This window comes from Aotus nancymaae, unplaced genomic scaffold (assembly GCF_030222135.1).
Source record: "Aotus nancymaae isolate 86718 unplaced genomic scaffold, 86718_ANA_hifiasm-v0.15.2.pri h1tg000020l, whole genome shotgun sequence".
Lineage (NCBI taxonomy): Eukaryota > Metazoa > Chordata > Mammalia > Primates > Aotidae > Aotus > Aotus nancymaae.
This window is the reverse complement of record NW_026988432.1, coordinates 68,375,352-68,395,238: the sequence shown is the minus strand read 5'-3', so window position 1 is coordinate 68,395,238 and position 19,887 is coordinate 68,375,352. Positions and strand designations below refer to the sequence as shown.

At 40.3% G+C, this 19,887-nt stretch overlaps 1 long non-coding RNA gene across 1 annotated transcript; it reads left to right on the top strand.

The window, feature by feature from the left end:
- The first annotated feature begins 303 nt into the window (after positions 1–303).
- LOC105729379 (uncharacterized) lies at positions 304–18,303 on the top strand. The gene is made up of 4 exons (XR_010343595.1): positions 304–329; positions 569–657; positions 17,852–17,956; positions 18,078–18,303. It is a non-coding gene; the product is annotated as an uncharacterized LOC105729379 (long non-coding RNA).
- Positions 18,304–19,887: the final 1,584 nt, after the last annotated feature.

Here is a 19,887-nt window from a genome sequence, read left to right as displayed (position 1 = left end):
AAATCGAGATTGTGAACTGATTCAAAAACTGAAGATTACCAGCAAATGGAATGAGGATACATAGGAGGAGCCAGAACTGTTAGCAAGCCTTTCAGAATGCACCTTCTCCATCACCAAGTAAAAATGATGCCTACCCTTGAAATATTCAATTGGCTGTGATGCAACATTTTGTCAAGACTCCAAAGCATATTTGAGAAGAAATATACCCTGAAATCCATGCCAATACTCCAATCCGTAATATCCTGCTCATGCTCTGAGGTCATTAAGGAAAAAAATCACGAAAATAGGTGGAGCTCCAGAATTTCCTCTAAAAGTCAGAATACTCACAGGTATGGCTTAGCCCTGGGAGTGTAGCCAGCCAGGAGAGTCACAAAGATGTGTCAACAATATTCCTGACAGATACAGTTCTCAAAAATGAAACTGGCAGACATCTGACCATGGTTTTACATGAATGGTCGTGCAAGAAAAATCCCTCAAACTAACAGCCCCCTGAAATGTTTAAGCATACGTATAAACAATGTTGATAATAGCTGAGAGCGACTAACACCTCCCTGTCCCACCTCCACAGAGAAAACCTCCCAGATGCTCTGGAAGAACAGTGGCCAAGCAAAATTCTACCAGAGGGCAGAGTCTGTGACAGCCCTTCTGGCTGGCCAGGTAATTTACTTTGTTACCAAATAGATTAATCAGCAAATTAACATTTATGAGAGTCGTCAGTCCTTTCATGTACTTCATCGTCCCTGTAGAAACCTCCAGCTTCAAGCAACATGTGACATGATCTTGGTGATTTGTTCAACCTTCCTCCTTTATTAATTTTTTTTTTTGAGATGGAGTTTCACTCTTGTCGCCTAGGCCAGAGTGCAATGGAGCTATCTCAGCTCACTGCAACCTCCGCCTCCTGGATTCAAGTGATTCTCCAGCCTCAGCCTACTGAGTAGCTGGGACTACAGGCACCTGTCACCATGCCCAGCTAATTTTTCCATTTTTAGTAGAGACTGTGTTTCACCATGTTGGCCAGGCTGGTCTCGAACCCCTGACCTTGGGTGATCCACGTGCCTCGGCCTCCCAAACTGCTGGGAATACAGGTGTGAGCCACTGGGCCAGGCCTATTAATTTAATTTTATTTTTTTGAGACAGGATCTCATTCCATCACCCAGGCTGAGGTGCAGTGGCACAATCATAGCTCACTTCAGCCTTAAATTCCTGAGTTTAAAAGACCCTCTCACCTCAGCCTCCAGAGTAACTGTGACTACAGGTGCATGCCACCATCCTCAGTTAATTTTTTCTTTTTTAGTGGAGATAAGGTCTCACTATATTGCCCAGGCTGGTCTCAAACTCCTGGTCTAAAGTGATCCTCCCACCTCAGCTTCTCAAAGTGCTAGGATTACAGATGTGAGCCATTGCACCCATTGTTTTTCTCATTTTGAAAATGTAAAAAATTAAAACAGAAATAGGGGGAAAATGATCTCACCCAGAGGTAACAGGCTCCAAGAACAGTGACTTCAAGAAGTCCTCTCCAGATGAGACTTTTAATTTGTCTCCTCGTTGCAGGGGCAGTAAGTGTGTCTGCAGTTGTGCTTTTATCCTATTAGGTGGGATTCCTTTTGCTGTGTGGGATGACAGGTATGTGGCATTGAGAGATAGATGGTGGCAGTGTCTTGGGTACAGTTCCCTGGAGCAGAACCTGAGAAGGGGATGTTTGTGCAAGATATATATTAATGGAGTGAGCTCACAAGAAACCTGTAGGGGTTGGTGGGGGCCATCTTGGGAAAGGGGGAAGAAAAGTGAAAAAGGACGTGGTCTCCGATGCACGTGGGCTTCAGCCTAATCCCATGGGGCCTCTGGGGAATAAACTGTATCACGGAGTCTGCTCGGTCTTGAGGCATGAATGCAGGGGTTTTTGTTTTTTTCTTTTTTACACATGAGGCAGTCAGTTATTGCCCCAGGACTATAGGAGAGGATTCAAAGAACCCAGGTCCCTTCAATGCGGAGGGACTTCCCTGTCTCCTGGGGACACTGACTCCATTTTTCAGCCATCTGCCTAAGATGTCTGAGCCTGCAGAAGGGACCAGAGGCAGATGAGGTAGACAATGATGTCACAATGAGAAGTGAGAAATAATGGAGGCAGCTCTCTTCCCCACGGCAACCATCCAGAGAGGCTTGCAGGTCTCAGCTATCAGTAGCAGACCCTGGGATATCCAGGGCATCAGCACATAGAACCAGTAAAAGGGTCTTCCCTCATAGTGACACAGGTCATAGATTCAGATTTACACAAACAAAAGCTGAGCACATCATGAAAAGAGTCTCTTATTTTTAACAATATAATCACAGAGAAACTGTATTGATTTCCTTGTAAGTATTTACATTTTTCTCTCTCATTTAAAATGTCATATCAGGGTTTTGTTATCTCTTTTAAATTCTTAGAAGAGCATTTCCTGAACTCTACTAAAGTGACAGATTTCCATATCCATCTATCCTGCCAACATCAGGCATGTGCAGGGTACTTGGAGAGGCAACAGGGATGGAGGTCCCATCTCAGGGGACTTCACAGTGTGATGGGGATGTTCAACCTGCCCCCATTCCTTGCACCATACTCCATCCTGTTCTTGGCTCTTCCAGTCATCCATGCTCGTGTCTTCCCTGCAGGAAGCCTGGTAATATCTCCCAGGGACACTGGCTCGACTTTTCAGCCACCTGCCCAAGATAGATGAGACCAGGGGCCAGATGATGTGGACGATGATGATGTTATAAAGAGAAGTAAGGACTAAGGCAGGCGATTTAGTAGGAAAGGTGATGTGCTGGGTTCTAAAGAAAGTAAGAAATACCAGGCCAGGCTGTGCTTTGCCTCTTGGCCTCTCTATTTTCCTTCCTGACTTTTTTGAGCCACAGTGAATCTCTGAGCCTCAGTTTTGGCAGAAGGAAGTACCAGAAGGGAGCTTAGTTGTTGAACATTATGTATGATCACGTAATAACTACAATCAGAAGAGAAACATGCAGAGTACTGGAAAAAGAGAAATTTATATTTATGGACACCTGCTGGAAGCTAGGCACTCTCAAATAATTCCTGTCACCTAACTTAAGTATCATTACTTAAGTATTACTTAATTTAAGTGTTATGCAGATAAATTGGTTAGAAAAGTGACATGACTTACATGAGGCAACGTAACAGCTAGAATTTAAACATAAGACTGCCTGATTCCAAATTCATACTCTTCTACTACAAGGCCCTGCCCTCTTCTCTGGGCTGCACCGACATCAGAGATGCAAGGGAGGAGGCCATGTCGAACAAGAGCCCCCTTTACACACCAACCTAGTCATGGTCATGGTGGTGATGACTGAAAACAAAAAGGAACCAGGCTGAAAAATTCGTCTCTGAGGTCCCAGAGTAATAAAATCCCAGGATAAGGAAGGCCTTTAGCAGATATATGGCCTGCTGTCCCATTCAGTTTGGAAAACACCTCCTCAGCATCCCTGCAGAAATTCACCTGCCTCTGCATGAGGATTTCCAGTGGAAGGGGAGCCACTTCCCCAGGACTTTCTGATCCTAATGTCAGAAGGTGCTTTCTTAGGTTGAATCAAAATCTCTCTCCCTGTGTCTCCTCATTACTTCCTGTTCTTTTCTCTGGAGCAACACAATGTAAATAAGTTTATTTTCTTTTGTGCATGTCAGAATTTCATATTCAAAGGCCATGATCAGCTCTCTAGTTAGAAGGAGTCCAGGCCAAATACCCTCTTTTCTCTCAATGATCAAAGCTATGATACAGTTTTCTGACCTTCAACATCCTGGAGCCCAAGACTATTCTAATGTGTCACAAATATCTCTAATAATATCTTGTGATTGTGACTTGGATAGAAGATAAACACTATTTCCATAACGATGAACATAAAACTTTTGAGATTTTTTTAATTTTCAGAGTCGACATTTTGAATTATTTACCTTCCTAAATCTAAAAATATTCCCTTCAGAACTCTTAATTTCTTTCCTAATTTCTCTATCCTACTCTCAAGCAGGATTAACCTCCCAAACACATTGCTCATCAGGCTGTGATACCAAACTGCACAGGAAAAGCTTTATCTTCAAGAACCTGTAGCTGTCCTCCCAGCCCTAACCCTTTGATTTACATTATTGTTTTTAAGTCTCATTTTCCAGGTATTTGGTAAGTCAGTAGAGAACTGGGCCAGTTTCCAAAGTCCTGCCTAAGAAGTTAATATTGAATACAATTTTTTTCAATGCAGCAATTGATCTGCAGTCGTTGCCTGTTTGGGCTTCCCAACCACAGCTCCAGACTATCATGGAAGGGCCTAATGCCATTTAAACATCTCCCTTCCAGCAAAAGAATCTGGATTGCTTTGTCAGAAAATGTAAAAATGAGACATGTCCAAATTATAACTCATCTCTCTAACTTCAGCCTTATTAACTATTTTAAGTATAATAACAACTACTTACCAATTGCCTCAAGTCTCATTTTCTCAATGCTATTTCGGTCACTCATTTTTTAAAGATTATTTTATAGAGCAGCGGACAGGTCCTAGACCAACTCCGATTCTCTCCATGGCTGTCCATATGCTATTTTAGGGCTGCGCCTTTCACCCTTCCAGCTGCTGGACTGTCAGCAGCTGAATCCTCCTCCAAGAACTGACCTCAGCTAACAAGAGCCATCTCACCCAAACTTGTGTTCCATATCCAGAGGCATCCCCTTTCCAATGACTAGACAGGGGCTGGGGACGTTTAGAGGCCTGGGCCACTTGTCTCAAGGCTGGACAACTCTGAAGAGCCAACCCAGCCCCTGAGCACCTCCCAGAATTGGCTGAAGCCACTGTTGCAATCCATCAAGATTCAAATATTAATACTTCCTGGCCCAACCCGATCTTCTCACCTCTGACAGGTGTTGTTCCTCAGCCTCAGTGGGAAATAGTGTAATTTCCCATTAGAAGAAGGAAAGACATCCAAATTTGTAGGTGACCAAGATTCGACACATATAGCTGCCTCTTGTTATTGATGGGTGATTTGTTCCAAGACCCCCTTCAAATACCAAAAGCTATGGATGCTCAAGTCTCTGATATAAAGTGGTGTAGTATTTGCATATAACCTGTGCACATCCTCCCATGTACTAATTCAGAAGACCACAAATAGCCTGTGTTCTCTTTAATATTCACTTTATTCTTCATTTTAAAGCCTTTGCCTCAAAATCCTACAGGTTTACTCATCACTGCCAAATTAGAGTCTGTGAGATTCTTTGGAAGAACCATTCATATTACAAGTTTATGTTCAAGTTTCAGTCATTGAGGGATTATTGGTGGCAGCGATCTTACAATTATCAGTTCTTTATTATCTTTACTATCACTTTATTGGCTTATCTGGTAGTCTTTCTTTAGGACTTGTGCCCTATCATTTCTAGATTACCTAAAATACCTAATGCCACGTGAATGTTAGCAAAGAGTTGTTATACTGTATTGTTGAGAGAATAATGACAAGGAAACAAGTCTGTACATGTTCAGTACAGATATAATCATCCCTTTTTTTCCAAATATTTTTGATCCACGGTTGAATCTGTGAATGTAAAACCCACAAGTATGGAGGGCCGACCAGATGTTATACATAATTTGGCACATATTTGTTATATATACAATATATAATCTAAAACAGAATAATTATTTGTTGCTCCAGATAGCCGCAAAATGCACCCCCAAAACTTATAAAATTTGTAGGAATTTATTGTTTATAGTGAACATTTATCAAATTAACTGAATCATCAATTGTTATACTTTTTCATTTAAAAAATACAAAGCAGGTATTGGATTTAATGAACTATTGAGTTTATAATGAAGACCTTCTTGGCATTGCATGCTCAACCTATTGAGATCATTTGGAGAGTTATGAGCTTTGCTCATAACTTATTATATTACTAGAATATATATATCCATAACTTATTATATTACTAGAATGGGTTACAGTTGATTTTACCCTTGAAGATAAACATTTATGACTTATTTTCAGTAGTGTAATAAAATAAGGACAAGGTAGAAATAAGGAGGTTTGGTTTCACTCCTGCCTGTGCCTCTAAATTGTTCTGCAAACTTTTCTGGGTCACTGTGCTTCCTGGCCTCAGTTCCCTATCTGTGGAATGAAGGTGTCCGTGATGTACTTCCATATCTAACATTCTAAAACTGTAAGATGACATCCCTAGTCCCTTTACATAATTGTTATAACTATTAAAGAATAATAGTACAGAATAGGAAACTTATAAAAACCCTGCTTCTACAGACGAACTATGGAAATACCTCCTTAGTGACATTTTAAAACCATCTGCACTTTACTAAGAAGACAGTACTTTGCACTATCTGCAGGCACCGCAACTAACAGCATGTCTGCCACATGGCACCAGCTGAATTCTTTCTTGATAAATCAGTAAATGATTGTTATGTGAATGCATGTTTCCATTCCTCCTCATTATCCCACAACAGCTCCAAAGGGAATCCAACAAATTCTATCCATGAATGAGCCCATCTCTCAGATGTTTTATCTTAATCTATTTCCTAATCTATCTCACAAAAATGATATCCTTGTGGAAAATATTTCAATAGATAAATAATATCCAACTGGGATCTAAATATTTTATTAAGCCAGCATGTAGTTTAAACTGTTGAGTTGCTGATTAAAGCAATCCTTTTAACTTGTTTTGGAGTGAAAGTGCTTTCAAAATGCTTCTGTAAGAATTGGAGGGCTGAAAACATACAGACTATTTGGTGAAATCCAGTTCTTGTTCTTGGACTTAGCTGAGGACAGTTTTTAAAGGGATTTAATGTTTGACATTTCAGTAAGTTCAGCATAAATGCAGATGGTTGGGGCCCATCTTACACCCAAGGGTGTTCCTACACATCTTTTAATGCCTTCACTTTGAAGCTGACCTGATCTCTTCTCTCTGGCCTTGTGAGATGGCTTTTGCTGTCTCCACAGTCTCACTTTTGAGTCCCAGCTCTACTACTGATTGGATATATTTTCTCATCTATAAATTGTGGATAACCACAGATGATTATTATTTAAGGTAATACCAATAAAATGTTTAGCATGGCATTTAACATATATTAATGGTTTTTATCAATATGTTTGCACAACTTATGATTATGGTAAAGCACAACATTAAATCCTTGGAATTATTTTCTAATCTGTGAAATAACTTTAGATGATTACTAAAACCTCTCATTTTGAAATTTTGTTTCTACATTCTCTTTTTTATAAACTGATATAACATCAAGTAGATTTTTTTTGTCTGAGATGTAATTATTTTCACTGTATTTTCAAATATTCAACTGGAAAGACCACAGAGAAGTATTACCCAAGTACGCTGAATTCCAAAAGCTGTGAGTCAAAAAATCCTATGGAGATAAATATCTTGTAGTTGAATACTCACTAAAGAAATTGTAGCATATTAGCATACTTAAAACACTATAGAGAAGTAGAGAAGCTAAAAATGAACTGCTTCATGTGTGAATTCTATTGCTACTTGGAAATGCACCTAAGAAACATTACATGAAAAGAGCAAAATATCAAGGACTCTGAACCACTACTGTCCACAGAGAGCTGCCATGTAGTTTACGCATCTCCACAGCTGCAGTGTTGCCTACAGCCCCACAAGGTACTTCATGCTAGGTGCCAGCTGTAAATAGTAATGCCTTCAATCACACACCTATAAAAGCAAGGCGACTAAGAGTTCAGACCCCTCAGGGCTAAAGGCCTGGATTACGCCATCGGTCAAATCACCCACCAGCTGAAATGTTGGTTAGTGGTGAAGAATCTTGAATGGGCAGTAAGAAAGAAAATGATAAATACTAATTAGGATCCCAGGACCAGCTGCATAAGGGAAGCTTGTAGCTTGGCTTACAGACCCACTTTCAATCTTTACAAGAGACTGCAAATGACCCTCACCACTTTCTGGGAAAAAATAAGGTCGTCTTGTTCTCTGGCCATTTAGTTTGTAAAGAACAGAGACATGTCAGGTTGCTCAAATCAATTATCTGAATGTGGTACTCAGATAGCAGCACATTTTCTTACTGGATCTGTTTTCTGGATGATAAATCTTCCCCCATTGAGTAAACTTATTATAGACTGAAGTATGAAAATAAGGTACACTTTTCAGATCCTAAGTAAAAGTGAAGGAAATCTCATACTTGCTGCCTAAAGCTCCAGCCTGGATCTCCAGAGCTCCAAGGCTCCCCATCTGAGCTATCAGACTGTGGAGCACTTAAATTGGAAATTTTGAGAAGTACAGCCTTAGGTGTTGGAGGTTTATGATCATGAAGAAAGAAAACTCAGTGGACATCTCTGAAGCTACACAGCCAGGCCTAGTGGAGAAATGAAATAGGCTCTGTACTGTCTGAGCACCGCACAGCTCATGGCCTCTCATCTTACTGGAACATGAGCACCCTTCATCAGCAGATGCCCAGGACTTCCTCTCCACTGATGCCATTATTCCCACAATGCAGCTGCTCTGTCTCTGCCCTATTCTCCATCCACATCTTTCCCTTCTCCCTCTTATGATACAACCCCTTTGTTTTACTGAGTCTTATGACACATCCCCTTTGTTTTTACCAGTTGACACGTTGGACATTTTTTCAATGTAAAACATTGAAAAAATTGGGTAAAATGTGTCACTGCCCTTGGATTTAACATTAATTTCTGAAGTCAATCTTCCTGAAGTTATCAAGAATCTTTTATGACATTGAAAAAATGTCAAATGTGTCAACCGATAACTACTCAATATGCAACCTCACCACAGAACGGCTGAAGCACCTTGTGAACAAACTGCATCTCATGCTCAGCCACTATTGGTTAATGTCCCAAACTGAGCCAGTCAGTTTGGATAAATGTACCTGGCCTTTGTGAGTATACAGCTTGTCTTGAGAAAAGACACTTGGCTTGCATAAGATTCCCAAAGGTTCCCATGACATGCAGATGTGTCACCAGCATTGCTCTAGTGAAGAGTGCTGGAGGGAAGAGAGAGGCTTGTAACACCGGCTGCCATCTACATGCACAGTGCACCAGGCACTGTGCTGAAAACTTTACAGCCGTAATCTCATTTAATTTCTCTTAAACATTCAAGTTGTGGTTGTGTCCTATTACATTTTATATCGTAAATATCATATCAAAAAATGTAATATTACATTTTTCCTGTGCAAAATATGTGTTATACATATTCCAGTATGAAAACTTTTAACAGCTTCCATAGCATCCTCAGATTTCAATATAATTTTTCATTAAATACTCCCTTCTGAGTGAGACTCAGAAGAAATTTAATGTTTCTTTCATCATACTCTGAGTCAGCTTAAATCACTATATTTCTCATTATTCCACTCCCACGGAAAAATACAAAGTAATGAAAATTTCCTTTCTAATTATTTCTCCCATTGAGGAACAATTTTCAAAATTTCTATTCTTCTAGAATTCAGAGTTTTCAGTATTCAGGAGTATTTGCCCTTTTGATGTAAAATTTGTCCCCTTCAATACTTTTTTGTAAATGAACACAAAATGCAACAATGGTAGAGTTAATTGATTTTGATAGATCCACCAAAAGTCATCAGCAAACATTTAGTGACTTTCCATTGAAGACAATTCCATCAACGTGTTGTTTCCAAACATCTTTAAAATACCCAGTGATCCCTCCAGGAGAATCTCTTATGAGACATAAAAACTACTGGCACAGAGGATAATTGAGTTTTACTTCTATCAATGAGCATTATCTAATGTTCCTTAGAGGTTTTATGAAACCAGGGAATCATCCATTCCCATCTGTGTTTTTTCCTGAAAATTGGGGCCTTAGTGTTATACAGAGACCATGATTACACAGAGAAGGCCACAGGCGAGCAAACATGACCTCACCCTGTGAGGGAGAGCCACAGCTCACTGCCACATGCACAGAGGATTAAAAGGCAAGTGAGGAAACAAAATACTGTGATTTTTAAAAAAGTACAAAAATTAGCTCATCCAATAATGAAGACAGGACAGAAAATGCCAAATTAGCTTAATTGATTAGGCAAAATTAGATGTTCACCTTGATGAACATAATTATTACAATTTGAAAACTGTAAATGACCTCAGGAAAAAAAATAACTAGAACAGCCTCATTCCCAATTGAGAAAAAAAAAAAAACAAGCAGAGTTACCCCCAGTATAATGCAGAGCTGGTGATATGGTTTGGCTGTGTCCCCACCCAAATCTCACATTGAATTGTTACTACAAATCCCCATGAGTCAAGGGGGACCAGGGGGAGACAATTGAATCATGGGGGTGGTTTCCCCGATATTGTTCTTTCAGTAGTGAATAAGTCTCACAAGATCTGACGGTTTTATAAATTGTGTTCCCTGCACAAGCTCTCTTGCCTGCGACCATATAAGATGTGCCTTTGTTTTCCCCTTACCTTCCACTATGACTGTGAGGCCTCTCCAGTCATATGGAACTGTGAATCCATGAAACCTCTTTCCTTTATAAATTACCCAATCTTGGGTATATAGCAGCGTGAGAACAGACTAATACAGCTGGCAATAGAATGGACGAGGCTCCCACTTGCACCTTTCTGCCTTCACAAGGCAGAACACACAGCACTAGCACTTTTATAGATTCTGGCAACTATATCCTAGCCCCATAGCTTTAGAAATGCAAGAGCTGCACCTCAGATCAGCTAGTCTGCTTTTGAGGTTTGGCTGCAAAGACTAACACTCAGGGCTTCTGACTACTTTTCTTTTCCCCCACATGTAAACTTGCTACTTTCTTCCCCACCTGTTTGTCCAGAAAGCTACAAACCTTTCCAGAAATATCCATATGGCATATCTCTGAAATCAGCCAGCCAGAGGTCAGTATGTAACTGTGCTTTAATCTTATGATTAGTGCCTGAAAACTACTGTTATATTCTGCATTGGGTAAAATGTGTCCCTGCCCTTGGATTTCACATTAATTTCTGAAGTTAATCTTTCTGAAGTTACTGAGACTCTCCGTGTTGCTAAATCCAATGGCATCTGTTCCCTCCTCATCTTACTGGACTATCGGTAGCTTTTGGCACCACTGACTATTATTCTCTATACTTGAAATGCTACCTTCTTTGGTTTCCAGGAAACTGTATTCTCTTGGTTTTCCTCCTGCATCTTCATTGCTGGCTCATCCTCCTCCACCCAGTCACTAAATGTTGCAATTTCTCAAAGTTCATTTATAGTTCATTCCTTTCACACTCTATCAATATCATGGCCATACAGAGACTCCCAGATTCCTTTGTCCAATCTTGATTGCTCTTCTGTGATCCAGAGCTATATAGCTAGATGAATGTCTTTCTAGCTGTCTGTATCGGGCTATCAGAAAGACACGCTTCAATGTTATTTGCTTCTAAATTCATAACATTTCCAACAATAACAACCTTAGTCTGCTTCCAATAGTCTTTCTCTGAGTGAGTAAAACCACCATCCAACCATTTGGAGATGCTTAAACGCTGGCAGTCAATCCAGTCTTTGTCTTTCTCTCACTGTGTGTAAATGGTCCCTCTCTCAGTCAAGGGAGATTTTCCTTCCTAGGTGTTCCTGTCTCCATCTCACCATCACCCTCATCCTGGAAACCATGTCTGCCCACGCTGTAACCTCTCAACTTGTCTCCATACACCTGATCTGTCCATCTGCATTTGTTATTCACATAGTGGACAGAAAGTTCTTTACAAAATGCAAATCTGATTATATCACCCTCTGCCTAAAACCCTTCCGCAGCTTACCCCAACTCTGGGTATAAAGCCTACAGGCTCTTCATGGTCTTCCACTGCCTAAGTCATTCACTCCATCTGTACCTGACCCCCCCACCCCAGAATGTCCAAGCACCAGTGACACCCAGTGCTTTCAACTCGTCAGACACCCCATTCCTCTCCCCACCTCCACCACCTCCACTGGGCCCTGAAGACATTTTCCTTCTACTCAGCTGAAACATGACCCCCTCCAGAAAGGCTTTCGTGAGTGTCCTGTCCAGCTCAGCCCTTCACCGTGCTTCCCAGCTCTCGGCCTCTCCCGGCAGCACTGGCCACTGCTGGGCTTCTGCACTTGCTCTGTGAGTATGTGACTGTATGTTCCTAGGCTCCACTTCCTGGGGCTTAGGAACCATTTCAGGTTTTATTGTTTTCTGTACAAATCACGGTGTGTAGCCAGGGCCTGACATATAGCAGGCACTTGATAAATATTCACTGACTAAATATCAGTCAATGATTTCACCCTTTTTATGCAGGGTGAGGGATAGCGTGTTCTTGAGTTATCAGTCAAGTAGATTCCCTCTTTTCCCCTGCCTGGTCCTCAACTAGCCTGACTTCACCTATTTCATTCATTACTTATCTTCTAGAAGAGACAACTTGCCTCCTAGAGATAGACAAGAGGGCAGCTTACTCCGCCTACTTGAGTCATGCAAGAAACATTTTTCTAGAGAAGGTACTGAAACCCTGAACAAAAATCTGTTTATGGATTTCATCAATTCACATCGTTCAAATGCCTCATGGGAATGGACAAGTGGAAGTAAGCTACAGCTATAGCTGTGACCCAGGGCAGTCCTGCCCAATGCTACTTGCTTTCAACCTCACATGAATCACCCTGTGTAGCTGGAAAAAGCAAAGTCTTGACAGAGATTCCATTTTTTTTGGCCAAATGACTAATAAAAGGTCACCTCGTCATATTTTAGCCTTAGCAACAGGCAATAAATGTGTAAGTGTACTGTTGAATTAAGTTCCTGCTCTCAAATTTAAAAGGATAGATTTGTCACCTTAAAAAAAAAAAAAATTAATTTTAAAACAGTGATTCTCTTTATCCTCTGAAAAGGTTCCTGGCAAGCTATCTTTGCCAGGGCCACAAAGAGAGGTCTGGTGGCATTCATGTATTTTCCAAAGGTGAGCAGGTCACGGGTCAAAAGTTCTTCACTATAGACAAAGGGATGGTATATTTACTATTGCTTATACAAATACTTGCATTTAAACTGGTTGACCTTTAAATTTTTGACCCCAAGAAGAGGGTATCTTTTCTTTATCAGGCTAAAAGTTTTAAAATATAGAAAAATCAAATGAAGAAAACAGATATTTTCAAAGATTGTAAGGGATCCAGATCTAACCACAGTGAAATCGCTCAACACAGTGGACAGCTAAAAAAGCATGGTATACAAAAATCTTTTTTTAATTCATTATTACTATCATTCCCATATTTGAAGTTTGTCCATAAATGCAAACAACAAATATAGAACATTGCATCAAATAGATGTTCTTCATAGCCTAAGAAAGTAGGGTTGGGGATGTCTCCTCATTATCAAGATTTAATATTACAGGTTTTACACTTTTAAATTTGTTTGTATCCATTTTACCAATGAGGAAATAGACATCCAGAGAAGTTAATTAATTTGTTTAGCAGTTCCCAGAGTACAAAGAGTATAAAAAGCTGAGCAGGCACGTGGTACTTGGGAGTGTGGACTCTAAAGACACGTTGCGTGTGTTCACATCCCTGCTCCATCACCCCCGAGTGACTGTGGGCAAGTCCAATGGCCACTCTATGCCTTGGCTTCTTTGCCTATAAAACGCAGATGAGAATACTGAGCTCATATCATCACTTTACATTCTAAGTGAGATAATGCCTAGAGAGCACTCAAAACAGTGTCTGGTGCATAGTAAGCTCTTAAAAGCTTTAGCTGTGTATAAAAATCACCTGGAAAGCTCACTAAAGATTAAGATACCTAGGAACCTCCTCCAGAGATCCTGATTCACTAGATCTGGGCAAGAACTTAGGAATCTACATTTTAATAAACACTGACAGTGAGTTGGAAAACCATTATTAGTGCAGTCAGATGTACCTAATTCCAAAGTTAATGTTGACTCGACAGGAAGCAAATTCTTCAGTCCCTTTCCATTTTGTATTGGTATTCCTATGATTTTCCAAAGGGGCCGAGTGTTACTTCAATCTAACACCTTCCTAAGTAACATCTCGTCTACATTGCTTTGAAAATAATCACTTTTTTTGCCTCTTAGACACTCTCTTAAGTCACAATATTTTCCATGATGTTGTTCTTCATTTTTAGAGTCCCATGACTAATGAGCCTTCATTTTTAGAAGGCTACAACCAGGCCTTCATGTCCTTCCATTGCGTAGCATCAAGGATGTAACTCGTGTCCTCTCTAGGCTATAACCCAGTCTCCAAAGCCAAGCCCGTGTGATCAGAAACAACTGAGTGTTCAGGGGTAGCTGTGTTTCCAGGCCAACCCTAATTTGGTTTTCTTGTTTCCACCCCCAAACCAGGAGGCCTGCAAGCCCCACATATCAAACAACTCATTTGTGGAATTGGCTGTTATTACAGGGAGATAACTGAGCTGCCTCCTGAAACATGAGGTTCTTAAACCAATTGGGTATCATATATACCCAGTGCTTTCTGGAAAAGTAAAGTGTACAACTCTATTTTCACCATGTTGGTTTGGAAAATAGACCTCAGAAACCAAAAGCAAACACTCAACATTCCAATCCAACTCCATCGTCTTCCATGATAGGGGCAGTGAAGTCACATTTGATTGGGGTTTTAGTTGCTCTCCAGGAATGATGAACTCAGCTTGATAACAGATGTTCTAAGAAGCAAACAAAAGCTACCAAGCAAATAATTTTTTCTGGTATCATTGCAGCTTTTCCAAAATGACCAAGTGATCTGACAATAGAAGGAAAAACAATAGAGTGATTCCATATTGCAAGCCAGATACTTACTTTGAATGAAGCACTTTGAAGCACTCAGTAGCTCAATAACCAGTCTTTTTCTAAATTCTTATAAAATTTAAAAACAAAGAAACACTATGGAAGATGTCAGAACAGCAAACAGACTCAAATGTGCTGTAGATGGGATAACTGGAAGATAAGAATTCATTAATCTTTTCTAGAATTTCTAATCAATTCAATTGCGTTTACATATTGGAAGACTTGTACTTTTTTCTATTAGTAAAAATACTCCAAATGTTTCATGATCTCCTGCTCAGAGAACCTAGAGTATGCTCAAGTACTTTGTGTTAAACAGTTGCATGGCGAAGTTTTTTCTCTATCATTTCAGTAAATCCAGCCATTGCACCTGCTCACAGGTTGAAGAGAAATCAATAAGTGAGGCTTGTTTCCCAAGGACCCTTCCCCTCCTCACCCATTAAACCCAACAGCTGGGCTGGGCGCGGTGGTTCACACCTGTAATCCCAGCACTTTGGGAGGCCAAGGCAGGCAAATCATGAGGTCAGGAGATCAAGACCATCCTGGCTAATACAGTGAAACCCCATCTCTACTAAAAATACAACAAATTAGCCGATCATGTTGGCATGTGCCTATAGTCCCATCTACTCAGGAGACTGAGGCAGGAGAATCACCTGGACCCAGGAGGTGGAGGTTGCAGTGAGCCGAAATCGTGCCACTGCATTCCAGCCTGGGTGACAGAGCTGGACTCCATCTCAAAAAAAAAAAAAAAAAAAAAAAAACCAACAGCTGAGGGATCATCAGCCTGCGCTGAGCCATTCTATCAAAGAAAGAATAGAAAGTTATTAAAAAGTGGTAAATATGAAGGTTAGGAAGATATGTAAACAAGGATACATAAGATAATGTGAAATGAGGAAAAGCGGAATAAGAAAATAAATACTGATTAAAACTCTGTTAAAAGCCATACAGCTTGCACAATTACTGTCAAGAGACCACGGTTTGTGCTCTTAAGCTGTTGGTTAGAATATGATGTGCAGCAAAAAAAAGAAAAAAATTTACACACACACACACACACACACACACATATATATAAATGAACCTTCGGTTCATTCTTAGGAATCTGTCTAGTGAAAGCGAGAGTATCAGTATATATAGATATAATGATAAATAAACATGCATACCAAGTATACAAATACATATTATATATTACATTCCTTTTTTTTTGAGACAGAGTCTCACTGTTTCACCCAGGATGGAGTGCAATGGCACGGCTCACTGCAACCTCCACCCCCCGGGGTTCAAGCAATTCTTCTGCCTCAGCCTCCCAAGTAGCTGGGATTACAGGCACACACCGCCACACTCACTAATCTTTGTATTTAGTAGAGACAGAGTTTCACCATGTTGGCCAGGATGGTCTCCATCTTTTGACCTACAGGCATGAGCCACCGCGCCCAGCCTATATGTTACATTCCCATTTAAAAAAAATAAAAATGACCTCTGAGCCAAGAAGTGCCAAAGAACACACACATGGCTGTTACCTAGAGGTGGGATTGGGGGCAGAGAGTGTTAATTAACCTTTGTCACAGGCTTCAGTGGTACAAAAACCTGCCGCTCCGGGTCCTCTCATTTGAAGACACCCACTGCCTGACGATAAAGAGAAGCTGCTTATTGCACATCTGAGGCTGATTCCCCAGCTCCCAGGAGCACTCTTCCCACAGCCTGTTCCCCAGACCTAGGCTTGTCTCCTCATGTCTGGTCCCAAGTCAAAACCAGCTGTTCCTATTTTAGAAGACAGTACTACTACTTCCCTTGCCTCGTATTATCAGTGATCTAGGTTGTCTGATGATCCTCGGGGGACAGCCGTCAAACCATCAAAGGGCAGCTCACAAGCAAAATTCTTTCATGATGCTTCACTATGTTTTTTTCTTTTTTGAGATAAGATCTCACTCTGTTGCCCAAGCTGGAATGCAGTAGGGCAGTCACAGCTCACTGCAGCCTCAAACTCCTAGGCTGACTGGATCCTGGCACCTCAGCCTCCTGAGTAGCTGGAACTGCAGGTGTACACCACCATACCCAGCTAATTTTTTGACTTTTTTGCAGAAACGGGGTCTCCCTATGTTGCCCAGACTGGTCTTGAGCTCCTGGCCTCAAGTCATTCTCTTACCTTGGCCTCCCAAAGTGCTAGGATTACAGGCGTGAGCCATGCATGGCGTCTGTCCACCTCACCATTTTTGCTGACTGAATCACTTGACTAACCTAACTATAGCTTGCTATTGAAGATGCTGGCAACCTAGTAGACAATACGTCAAGATGCAATGATGCTTCGTAGTAATGTAATACCTTCCATCCAACCAAGGTAAAAGTGTCAACTAAATGCTAATGTCTCCGCCGACCACAGACAGGGTTTGCAGGAGCAATGGCTATAGGGACACTAAGATTTCACCCACCAGAAGACAGTATCTTCCTGTGTCATGGCTAGATCACCAGCTATCCACAGATAGCCTGAACTCCGATTGTCTTCCTGCACATGTGCCTTTAAAAGTTTTACTGGCATTATTGCTTTTTTACTTCTGGTAATTGCTTTAAAAGAACAAAGCTCTTTGTTTAAGGGGGGCCCAGGGATCTCATAATTGCCACGAGGCACATGAGATGTTCCTAGACTTTCTAAACGGTTTCTCTTTTAACATTAAATATTAAGTTCCTAATGTTTGGCCAAAATATAGATGCTCCCTGGGGAGGAGGTGATGATATCAGGAAGATCAGATTGTATAGACTGTTAAGAGAGCCCTCCCACATCGCTGACTTCAGAACCACAAAAAGCGCACCTGAGGAGGGGTGCCAGCCACCCTGCACCCATGCAACCACCATGTCTTGTCAGAAACAGGGCACACTCTGGCCCCAGCTGCATCAGGGGCTTTGGGCTCATTAATACTATTTCTACATTAAAATAAATGATGCTGTATCTGTTCACCTGCAATGAATCACATCAAGTCAATTCTTAAATGAGTGTTTCCAGAATCTTTAGGGGCTCCAATCCAACTTGTGCAGGTGCTCAGTGACTTAAAACCCTTCTTTTCCCAAGTATATTTTTCCCCAGAATTTTCCAGCTGTAACCAACAGTAATTTCAGTGACATTAAATACTGTTACAGGAACTTTTGAAATGCAGAGGAGCCTTTAGAATAAAGCCTTGAGCATGAGGGGCAGAACCCTGCATCCAACCACCACCTGACTCTGTGTGAACCAGGAACTGTTAGGTGACCCCATTGACTTGAGTGGATGACCCAGGCTTGCACAAGGGGAGACTGGGGGAAAACATGGCCTTTCCCTTTCCTGAGGAAGACAAGTTTTTAAAATGACAATGTCCTATTTTCGCAGAATGTCTGTGCTGTGATAAAGGTCATCTGCCTACAATGTTATGAAACAGACCTCAAACCTATAAACATGAGGAACTTCTGCCTCTAGGTTAACTGGTTTCCCACGGTACAGGACACAGTACACACAGTCTAGGAGGCGGAGCTTCTGAGATACCTAGAAGCAGTTTAGAGACAAAATGGCAAAACAAAGCAGCACCAACAAATAAAACCAAGCTTCTCAAACTGGCTCTCACCTTGGCCTAACTAGTTATGCACCACTTGAATAACTATATCAAGTTCCCTTGAGTCCGCTTTTACTTTAAAATGCTATTGTAGGGTTGAGTCATCCATTCCTTATCTTGTCCAATGTATTGTTCATATCTTGTAATCAATTTGTGGCTAAAAGTAGTGACAAGCCATTTACAATGCCAGAAATCAAATTTTGTATTAGTTAGAGTCAGGTTTGGCTCTAAAAAATAAATAATAATGAATGTGATAACTTGGATGAAATGGCCAAATCTGTTAAGAAATGAGAACTACCAAAATTCACTAAAGAAAAATTATGCAACCTTGTATAGTCCTATATCTATTTGAAAGCATGAATTACAGTTCAAAATCTTCATACAAAGGCTACCAAATATTTAAGAAAGAAATAATACCAACTATACACAAATTTTTCAATAAAATTAAAGAGGGAGGGAGACTTCCTAACTATTCTATGAGGCCAGCATTAATTTGATCTCAAAACTAGACAAAGGTCTTACACTTAAAGAAAATACAGACCAATATTTCAGACAAGTATAGATTTAAAATTATGAACAAAATTTCAGCAAATCAAGTCCAAAAGTACATAAATATATCATGACCAAGTATGGTTTATTTCAAGAGTACAAGGCTGTTTTAACATTGAAAATCTATCAATATAATTCATTATAACAAAATAATAAAATAATTCACAGAAAAAACATATTACTATGTCTATAGATTTAGAAAAAGAATTTGAAAAAATCCATTGTTATTGATAAAACTCCCATTAAATTAGAAATAAAAGAAAACTTTCTTAACCTGATAAAGGGTATTTATTTTTAAAAAGTATATCCAACATAATTCTTTTTTTTTTTCAGATGGCAACATAATTCTTTTTTCTTTTTTTTGAGACAGAGTCTTGCTCTGTCACCCAGACTGGAGTGCTGTGGTGCAGTCTTAGCTCACTGCAACCTCCGCCTCCTGGGTTCAAGCAATTCTACTGCCTCAGCCTCCAGAGTAGCTGGGATTACAGGCACCTGCCTCCACGCCTGGCTAATTTTTTTGTGTTTTTAGTAGAGACGGGGTTTCACCATAATGGCCAGGCTGGTTTCGAACTCTTGTCCTTGTGATCCACCCTCCTCGGCCTCCCAAAGTACTGGGATTACAGGCATGAACCACCGTGCAAGGCCAAACATAATTCTTAAATGTAATAAAAATGTCAGTTTATGGTTAAAGACTGTATGGCTTCCCAATAAGATCAGGAACAAGGCAAAGATACCCATTTTCACCACTCGTATCCAACTTTGTACTAGAATTTCTAACCTGTACAATAAAGCAAGACAAAGAAATAAAGTGTGTCTAGACTGAAAAGGGAAAACATTCTTTATTCACAGAAAACATGATTGTCTATGTAAAAATCCTATAGAATCTCAAAAAAAAAAATAGTCATGAGAACAAATAGGGGAGCTTACCCATGTTGCTGAATGTAAGTTATATAAAATCAGTTGTATTTCTACACATTAACTAACAATAAGAAATTTAAACTTTTTAAGAAATCACATTTACAATAGAATCAGAAAACAAAA